Below are 7,950 nucleotides of genomic sequence, written 5' to 3' on the forward strand. Positions count from 1 at the left end.
TTACTTCAACTAAAATAATCCAAACTTACCCATATGCCTGTAGTGTTGTAGTGAAGTGCGATTCACACAGTTATATATTATTTGCAGTATGGCCGTTTGATTGAAGCAAAAAGCACGTGTTTGCTTTTGTATGAACTACAACACAATATCTGGCGACGAGGATGGCAAATCTGCCATCATTTCCGCCATTTCACATCCGCGACAGGCACTGTGGCGACACGACAAAATTGATGCCCGCATCTAATTTAGCAGGCGTACGGTGGCGTACGTGGGTGGAGGAGTTGGACAATCTTATTTGATATTAAGAATGACAAACGTAAGAAAGCACTTCTGTTACATTACTGTGTTAAAGAGGCGTTTGATATCTATGACTCGTTCAGTGATGACCAAAAGGGGTAAGGTGCAACTTAAACTGTAAAAGATGCAGATGGGGTCAATGTTAAAACTCGTACGATTCCCTTATTTCGAGCATAGCTAAATTTCGATCACTTTGTTAACATGAAGAACGCGGCCATTGTGATGACGTCACTCTTAAGCGCTCCGAGTATTTTGATGAACTGACATAACTTCGCTTAAAAACAAAAACAAATTAAAAGAAAAAAGCGGAAAAGGCAGATAAAACTGTATTTTAAAATATAACTAACTAAAACTATACAAATTTATCCATATTCCGTACATTTTATTGGTCCTCTTTATTAAATGTTCACATAAATTGCAAAGTGAATCAGACGATCTCAGTAGTGTGAACACAACACTTTCATTGACAGCGCTTCATATCGGAAATCGTAGTAAATCGTAGTAAATTTAAGGCCAAACTTATTTAAGTAGGTTGGTTTTCCGATTTTCTTTTCAAAATGGTGATTTGTTCACTATTTTCTTTTAAGGCATATCCAAAAAAAAAACACATATTGTACTCAACAACAGCTTTATCCAATGTTACAAGCTAGTAAAAAAGATGGTGTTTCTGTAAGAAAAGCGGCTGTCTTATTCAACGTGCCACAAACAACTCTAAAGATAGAACTGCTGGAAGGGTCAATGTAAACATTAGATCTGCAGGAGCTTTGCCTTTGTTTACATATGAGGAAGAAAACAAATTGGAGGAACATTTAAAATAAATGGCTGAATATGGCTATGGGTACATTAGAAAAAAGTGTATTGACATTGCATTTGACTATGGTGTTCAGTTGGGTAAACGAACAAAGTATAATCCCCTATATTTATAATGTATTTATGGTTTCTTGAAGCGCTGGTCAGAACTCAGAGTTCTCAAACCAAGAGGCGTTGATCATGCTCGAGCTAAAATGGCCTAAAAGAAGACGATCTCTATTTTTTTCCAGAACCTAAAAGAAACATTAACAAAACATGAATTGACTGATAAACCCACATAATTATGATTTTTAACATAGATGAAAAAGATCAGTAAATCAGAAACCACCATTCATCGTTGCTGTTGCTGAATACTCTCCATCGTCTGTCACATCTTGAAAATGGCAGACAAGCACAATAATTGGCTACGGGAATGCAGCAGGTCAAGCTATACCCCCATTTTACATATTTCCAGGCCAACGAATGAAATCGACTTGTTGAGTGGTGCAGCTCCAGGCTCTAATGGAACAGTAAGCGAGACTGGTTGCGTTTTCCGCTTCTACTTACATGTAGAGCAGCATTTTCTCAAGTTAACCCTAGGATCTAGTGACCAGAAGAAATTAATGCTACTTGATGGCCACAAATCCCATGTTTCAGTTATTTTAACAGAATGCGCTCATTATATTTGTCTTACCCCCTCACTGCAGCAATATCCTTCAACCTTTAGATATAGGCTGCTTTGGGCCTTTCCAGAAGATGTATGACAGCCTCTGCCACCGACTGATGCGCCAAACATCAGTTGTCATTACATGATGTTGCATCAAAGTCTTAAATGAAGTTAATGTCTGCAGAAAACCGGACTTCATCATTTTTCCGTGCAGGTATATACCCGTTGAATGCAGTCGCTGTCCCAAGCCATTTTCTTATCCCAGCTTAAGTTTTTCATCACTCCGAGTTTGAAACTACAGACAGCCAGAAAACTGTATGTGGTATACAAATAGATGGTATTGACATGTTTTCGCAGATAGAAAGAACATTTAAGAAAACAAAAAGGGGAAATTCGTCAAAAACTAGAAATACAATGAGTAAATTAGTAGCAGGTGTAGAAATATCAGGAGAGGTCTCAAAACAAATGACGGTACAACAAGAATAAACAAAACAAAACTAAGAAAGATACCATAAATTAGGCCCACAGTTCATCTCCCAAGCCTGGCACCTCTAATGTGAATACCATTTCTGACAATAGTGATACTGAAAATGAAGAGGAGGACTTGTGTTTGCCAGTGCAAACGATTTTCCCCTGAAGCTGTTAGGCACAATACTTTTTGTTAAATGGGCAGAGTGTGACAATATATCCTGCAACCACTGGGTACACCTGTCATTTTGTACAGAAATAAAAGTCATCCGAAGAGGTGCAACATTTATTTTTCCATGCTGTGCTAATAAAGTAAGAGTGACAGAAACTTAATAAATTGTATGTATAAACTATTGAAAGACTATATGACCGTATTAGTTTGAATAAATATGTTCAGAGAATCGAAGTTTTAAGTTTAGTTAGAGTGAATTTTATTTCGGTTGTGTATGGAACTATCGGCTTTGCGTGATTAAACAGGCTGTAAATAAACATTTATGATATGGATTTAACGGGAATTAAATAAATCGTTTATTGCTGCCTTTTGTTACATTAATTCAGACAGTCTTTACCTTGTTACGTTAACCGCTCGACTCACTGTAATTGGAGGATATTATAAATTGTGCTTGTCGTTCTAAGAATATTCTACACCTAAACAGAACTTGCCCATTGAAATCTACAAATTTCGTCAAGCTAAACGAGAGTCAGGCGAATCCATTGATACCATTTATACAAGGTTACGAACACTTGCATACATATGTGACTTTCACAACAAAAAATCATAGATACTAAACCAAATCATTTAGGGTGTACGTCTACTCATATCCGACGTAGAGCATTGCGTGACAATTACTCAATAGACAAGCTGATCGAGGAAGCTAGAGCATTGGGGCTGAACGAAGTCAGAGCTTGTGAAATTGAAGGTAGACCTGCCCATGAAGCAAACGCTATACACACCAATCCGGATTGATCATTGTGTGGTCAGTATGAATCATCCCGTGTTCATGGTCACTTCAACTCTGCACATGGGCGTGGGCATTTAGATTGTTCCGTGGAGTGAAACATAGGTATCATCGTACAGCTTAGGATGGAACCTGTGGAAACTGTGGTGACAAACATACAAGAAAGGACCGAAAATGTCCACAGTGGGCAAAAAGTGTAATAGCAGATAATTTAATAATTTTTAGAAAGTTTGTCGTACAAAATTGAAATATGTAAACTTTACGGAAGCCTCACAACAGCCTACATCACATTCTAATGATTATAGTTATGATGAACATGTATTTAACATATAAAATGCTTATTCCAGCATATCATCTGTTTTTGTCAAGATGTGTTATTCTGAGGTTAAACTTTCCATTGATAATAGCTCAAGTGTAAACCTTAATGATTGAAATGTTTATAAACGTCTGAATAACAAACCTACTCTTAAACAACCGGTACCATTGATTCTTGCATATGGTGCATCTCAACCCTTAGACGTTAAGGGCTACTTTGGAACAACTATCATTTACAAGGGTAAATCAGTTAAGGCTGACATATATGTTGTAGGTAGCAGTGACCGTAACACTGACTCAATGCGTTCTTGCTGTCTTCTTGGGGCAAAAACTGCCCAATGACTGGATATTATTCCGTTTGCATTCTCTTTTTTTACTGCCTCGTCCTGCATTGCAGATCAGTACCCCTCCCTGTTTAATGGCAAGATGGGCAAAATAAAGGGCGTCTCATTGAAGTAACACATTGATCATGATGTTCCTGCGTGACTCGGCGGCACGGTTGTATGCCGTTTCGTGTTCGCAAAGATGTTAAGGCCGAACTCAAGCGTCTTGAGGACCTTGATGTGATTGAATCTTTTTCGGGTCCTACACCCTGGGTAAGCCCTGTTATCGTTGTCCCCAAACAGTCAAAGGGTGTCCGTGTTTGCGTTGATATGCGCGAGGCCAACAAGGCTATCTCTTGGGAGAAACACCCTTTGCCAACTGTTGAAGATCTTATGTCAGATTTGAACAGTTCTACTGTATTTAGCAAACTTGATCTGTCCAATGCATATCATCAACACTGAACTTGATGAGTCTAGTTGATACATCACTACTTTTGTCACTAATGTTGATTTAAGACGGTACAAACGTATTTTGTTTTGTGTAAATGAATCATCTGATTTTTTTTTCAGAAGACCATTTCAAACCTTTTAGCTGAAATTTCCTGGTGTGAAGAATCTAAGGGACGATATAATTGTTCATGGTAAGGCACGGTCATTACCATGATAGAGCCCTGACGCTTTCATTGGAGCATTTGAATAAAAGTGGTGCCAAACTCAACAGAGATAAATGTGTATTTTCTGTGAATCAGATCTCTTTCTTTTGTCACGTTTTCATCGATAGAGGTGTCTCTGCTGATACAGAGAAAATCAAGGCTATTGTGGGTCATTCAGCACCTATAAACCCGGCTGACGTAAGGTCCTTCCCTTGGTATGACACAGTACATATCTCACTATGCAACTATGGCAGAGCAACGACTGACTTACTTGGCAAAATGTTCACTGGGAATTGGTCGATTGATGCCCAAAATGCTTTTGATAGTTTGCGTTCTACTCTGTCTAGCACTGAGGTGATGGCTTACTTTGACCAGAAGAGGTTCTTGTTGACGCATCACCTGTTGGAATTAGTGCAATTCTGACTCAGGAAAGTAGAGTTAAAGTTCGCTAGTCGTTCACTTAACAGTGTATAACAGCGATACTCACAAACAGACTGTGAGATGTTAGCAGTTGTCTATGGAGTTTAACACATCCATCCTTCATCTGTTTGCCTCCGAGTTCAGGGTAGTTACCGATCACAAACCCCTAATGGTATTGTAAACAGTCGTTAACCATGCTTCTGCTCGAATTGAGAGATGGCGTCTTATACTCATGTCCGTATCAGTTCACACTTGAGTATCGTCCAGGCACAGATGACATCAATCCTGCTGACTTAGCAGGCATTCACTTCTCTAAGCCAAATCATGACAATGCAGCTGAAGCTCATATTGTTGTGATTGTCCAGAAGGAAGTACCAAAGGCTATGTCGTTGGAGCAGTTTCAAACTGCAACTTGAATGGATAGCACACTACAGAAAGTTATTACAGCTATTCAGTCAGGCAACTGGTCTCACCCAGATCTTGTCTCTTTTGTTCGTTTTTGGGACGAATTTTCCGTAATTGATGGTGTCGTTTTGTGTGACCATCACATTAATTAATTTTCAAACCTCTTTGCAAGAGCGTGTAGTGGATATGGCTCACGGTACACACCAAGGCAGTTTAAAATCCATGCAACTCATTAGAGAGAAAGTTTGGTTATCGACAAGATGGTTGAAGTTTTACAAGTTTTACATTAATCAAACTTCCACAAATAATACGTATTTCTGCATTTACATTCGCATTATGTGACATGACAACTATGTATGTTGGTACAAACGAAAAGTACATATTCATAGAAAAAAATAACCTGGATTGTACAAAAGTATTACAAATACATCAAAATAATTTGCATAGCCTGCATCATAAATAATTTCATCACGATCAAAACAAGCATTATGCATAAGCAAGCAATACAAACATAGAATCATGCACATTTAAATAAAAACTTGTATAAATATACCCGCCTTATTTTTTTCCCCAAGGCGAGCACAACTTTTAATTGATTTTTCATAGACAAAAAAATATTCTTATGTCTATTGACTGAACAGCATAAGGTTTCTGTGATCAGAGTCCAAAATCTAAACCCAATTTAAAATAGTTTGCAAGTGAACAATGCTATATATTAGGTTCTATTTCTTTTATATTCAAAAATCAAATGCTTATGTCTTTTACCGGTAAATATTTCATCAGGAAGCTTCTGTCAATGTAACTATTTTGTTCGCATCTTAAATGATTGGTAGAGGGTATTTATAATGTTTGAAAAAACTGTATTTTTTTTCTATACATGCAAATAAATATGTTAACGCTTGTTTGTTTAGTTGGAACGTTCTTTGCAACTATATATCAATTAAACAACTCTCACTTGTTTTGGGATAGTTGTTGTACCAAAAGTCTGTGCAAACACTACCGCCAGTAACTGATAACTGCCCTTGTTGATTCAGAGGTCTTGTGAGAATGGCTGTAATAAGAAACCATGACCAATTAACACAAGTTATGTAACCGGGTCAGGCATTGAAACCGAGATCCTAGGATTTGTATTTCAGGAATATGTCCCTCTTTCTTTCAAAAGGCGGCTAGTGCACCGTCTTCACTGTGGTAGCTTCTTTATGTTTATTTTTCGCTACTGAGTAGGGGTCGTCTGGTGATAGCAAGATTAAGTTGGCGCCACCTGCGTGACCTGGCAAACCCGGACTTTAGCGCCTTCGGGGTAAGATCGGCGCCCCCAAAAGCTCTCAGCATGGTTGTATCCTTCCACAAATACATGAAAGGTAACTTGTTTACGGGTCCTTGCTCCGAGCCATTTCCCATCAGTAGCGGCGACAAGCAGGGTTGCTTGCTCTCACTTTCTTTGTGCGGCATATTCTCACTGCTGCTGAATTATGTCTATGACTCTTCCACTGATGGGATCTACCTCCACACCAGGTATGCCAAGAAGCTGTTTAACCTCGCTCGCTTACGAGGAAGAACAAAAGTGCACGAAGTCCTCGTCAGAGAGATGTTTTGCGGAAAATGATGCGCTTTCTACGCATACAGAGGAGGCCCTTCAGAGACTCATTGACCTCTTTGCTAAAGCATGCACATACTTTGGCCTTTCTGTCAGCTTAAAAAAAGCCAAACGTACCTGCATCAAGACAGGGGACAGTGAACTGGAGGTGGTCGATGACTTCACTTAAATTGGGTCCATCATCAACAGAAGCCTGTGCATCGATACTGACCTTTGCAAGCATACTGGAAAGGCTTCAGCTGCCATGACAATACTGGAAAAGAGAATATTGGAGAACAAGCTACTGACGGAGAAGATCAAGATCAGAGTATATCAGGCCTGTGTCTTCAGCACCCTGATGTACGGTAGCGAAACCTGGACGCCTTTTATGCGACATGGAAACCGCCTCAACCCCTCCCACGTGCTTTGCCTGAAGCGCATTCTAAAGATTTAGTTGCATGATTCACATTCCGCATAGTGGCATTGTAAAACTCACTTGGATCCCTATAATGTTGATTCTTCACACCCAACGTTGCCTCTGCGGGCTTCGTCAACTATGCCGACTTGAGGATGGACGCCCAGCAAAGGACGTCATGTACGGCCAGCTTGCAACTGGCTTGTGACCCGTGGGACGCTCAGGCCTCAGGTACAAGGATGCCTGTAGGAGAGACTTGAAAGCCCTGTGGCATCGCTAAAGAAAGGTGGGAGACTCTGGCCGAATATAGCAACACGTCGCGACAGTCTATTTTCACTGGCATTGAGGCAGCTGAGGCAAACAAATCAGAGCATGTAACTATTACTTGAAAGATCAGCCTGAGAAAAGCGCGCGCTGCCATTCTCCCGACTGCAAGCCCCTTCATGTGCATGACGTGCAACCAGCACTGTCACTCCCAAATAGGCTTGCTTAGCCACTGCGGGCGTTGCCCCTAGAAGTGACAATTCAATAGCGCACCAGTACAGTCTACCGAGACTTAGTTCTACCAACCAACCAAAATAACAAATTTACTCACGGAAAGCAATTACTTCCCCTAAATAATGGATCAGATCAGCATCTTTTAGAGAATATCAAGGACATTGT

General features: G+C 39.8%; 1 long non-coding RNA gene across 1 annotated transcript; it reads right to left on the bottom strand.

Annotated features, from left to right (window-relative positions):
- Positions 1-678: 678 nt before the first annotated feature.
- On the bottom strand, positions 679-6,147 carry LOC127848790 (uncharacterized). Its single transcript, XR_008034773.1, has 3 exons — positions 3,645-6,147; positions 2,264-3,312; positions 679-2,066 (listed from the first exon to the last, which is right to left on the bottom strand). It is a non-coding gene; the product is annotated as an uncharacterized LOC127848790 (long non-coding RNA).
- Positions 6,148-7,950: the final 1,803 nt, after the last annotated feature.

This window comes from Dreissena polymorpha, chromosome 10 (genome assembly GCF_020536995.1).
Source record: "Dreissena polymorpha isolate Duluth1 chromosome 10, UMN_Dpol_1.0, whole genome shotgun sequence".
NCBI classification, from domain to species: Eukaryota; Metazoa; Mollusca; class Bivalvia; order Myida; family Dreissenidae; genus Dreissena; species Dreissena polymorpha.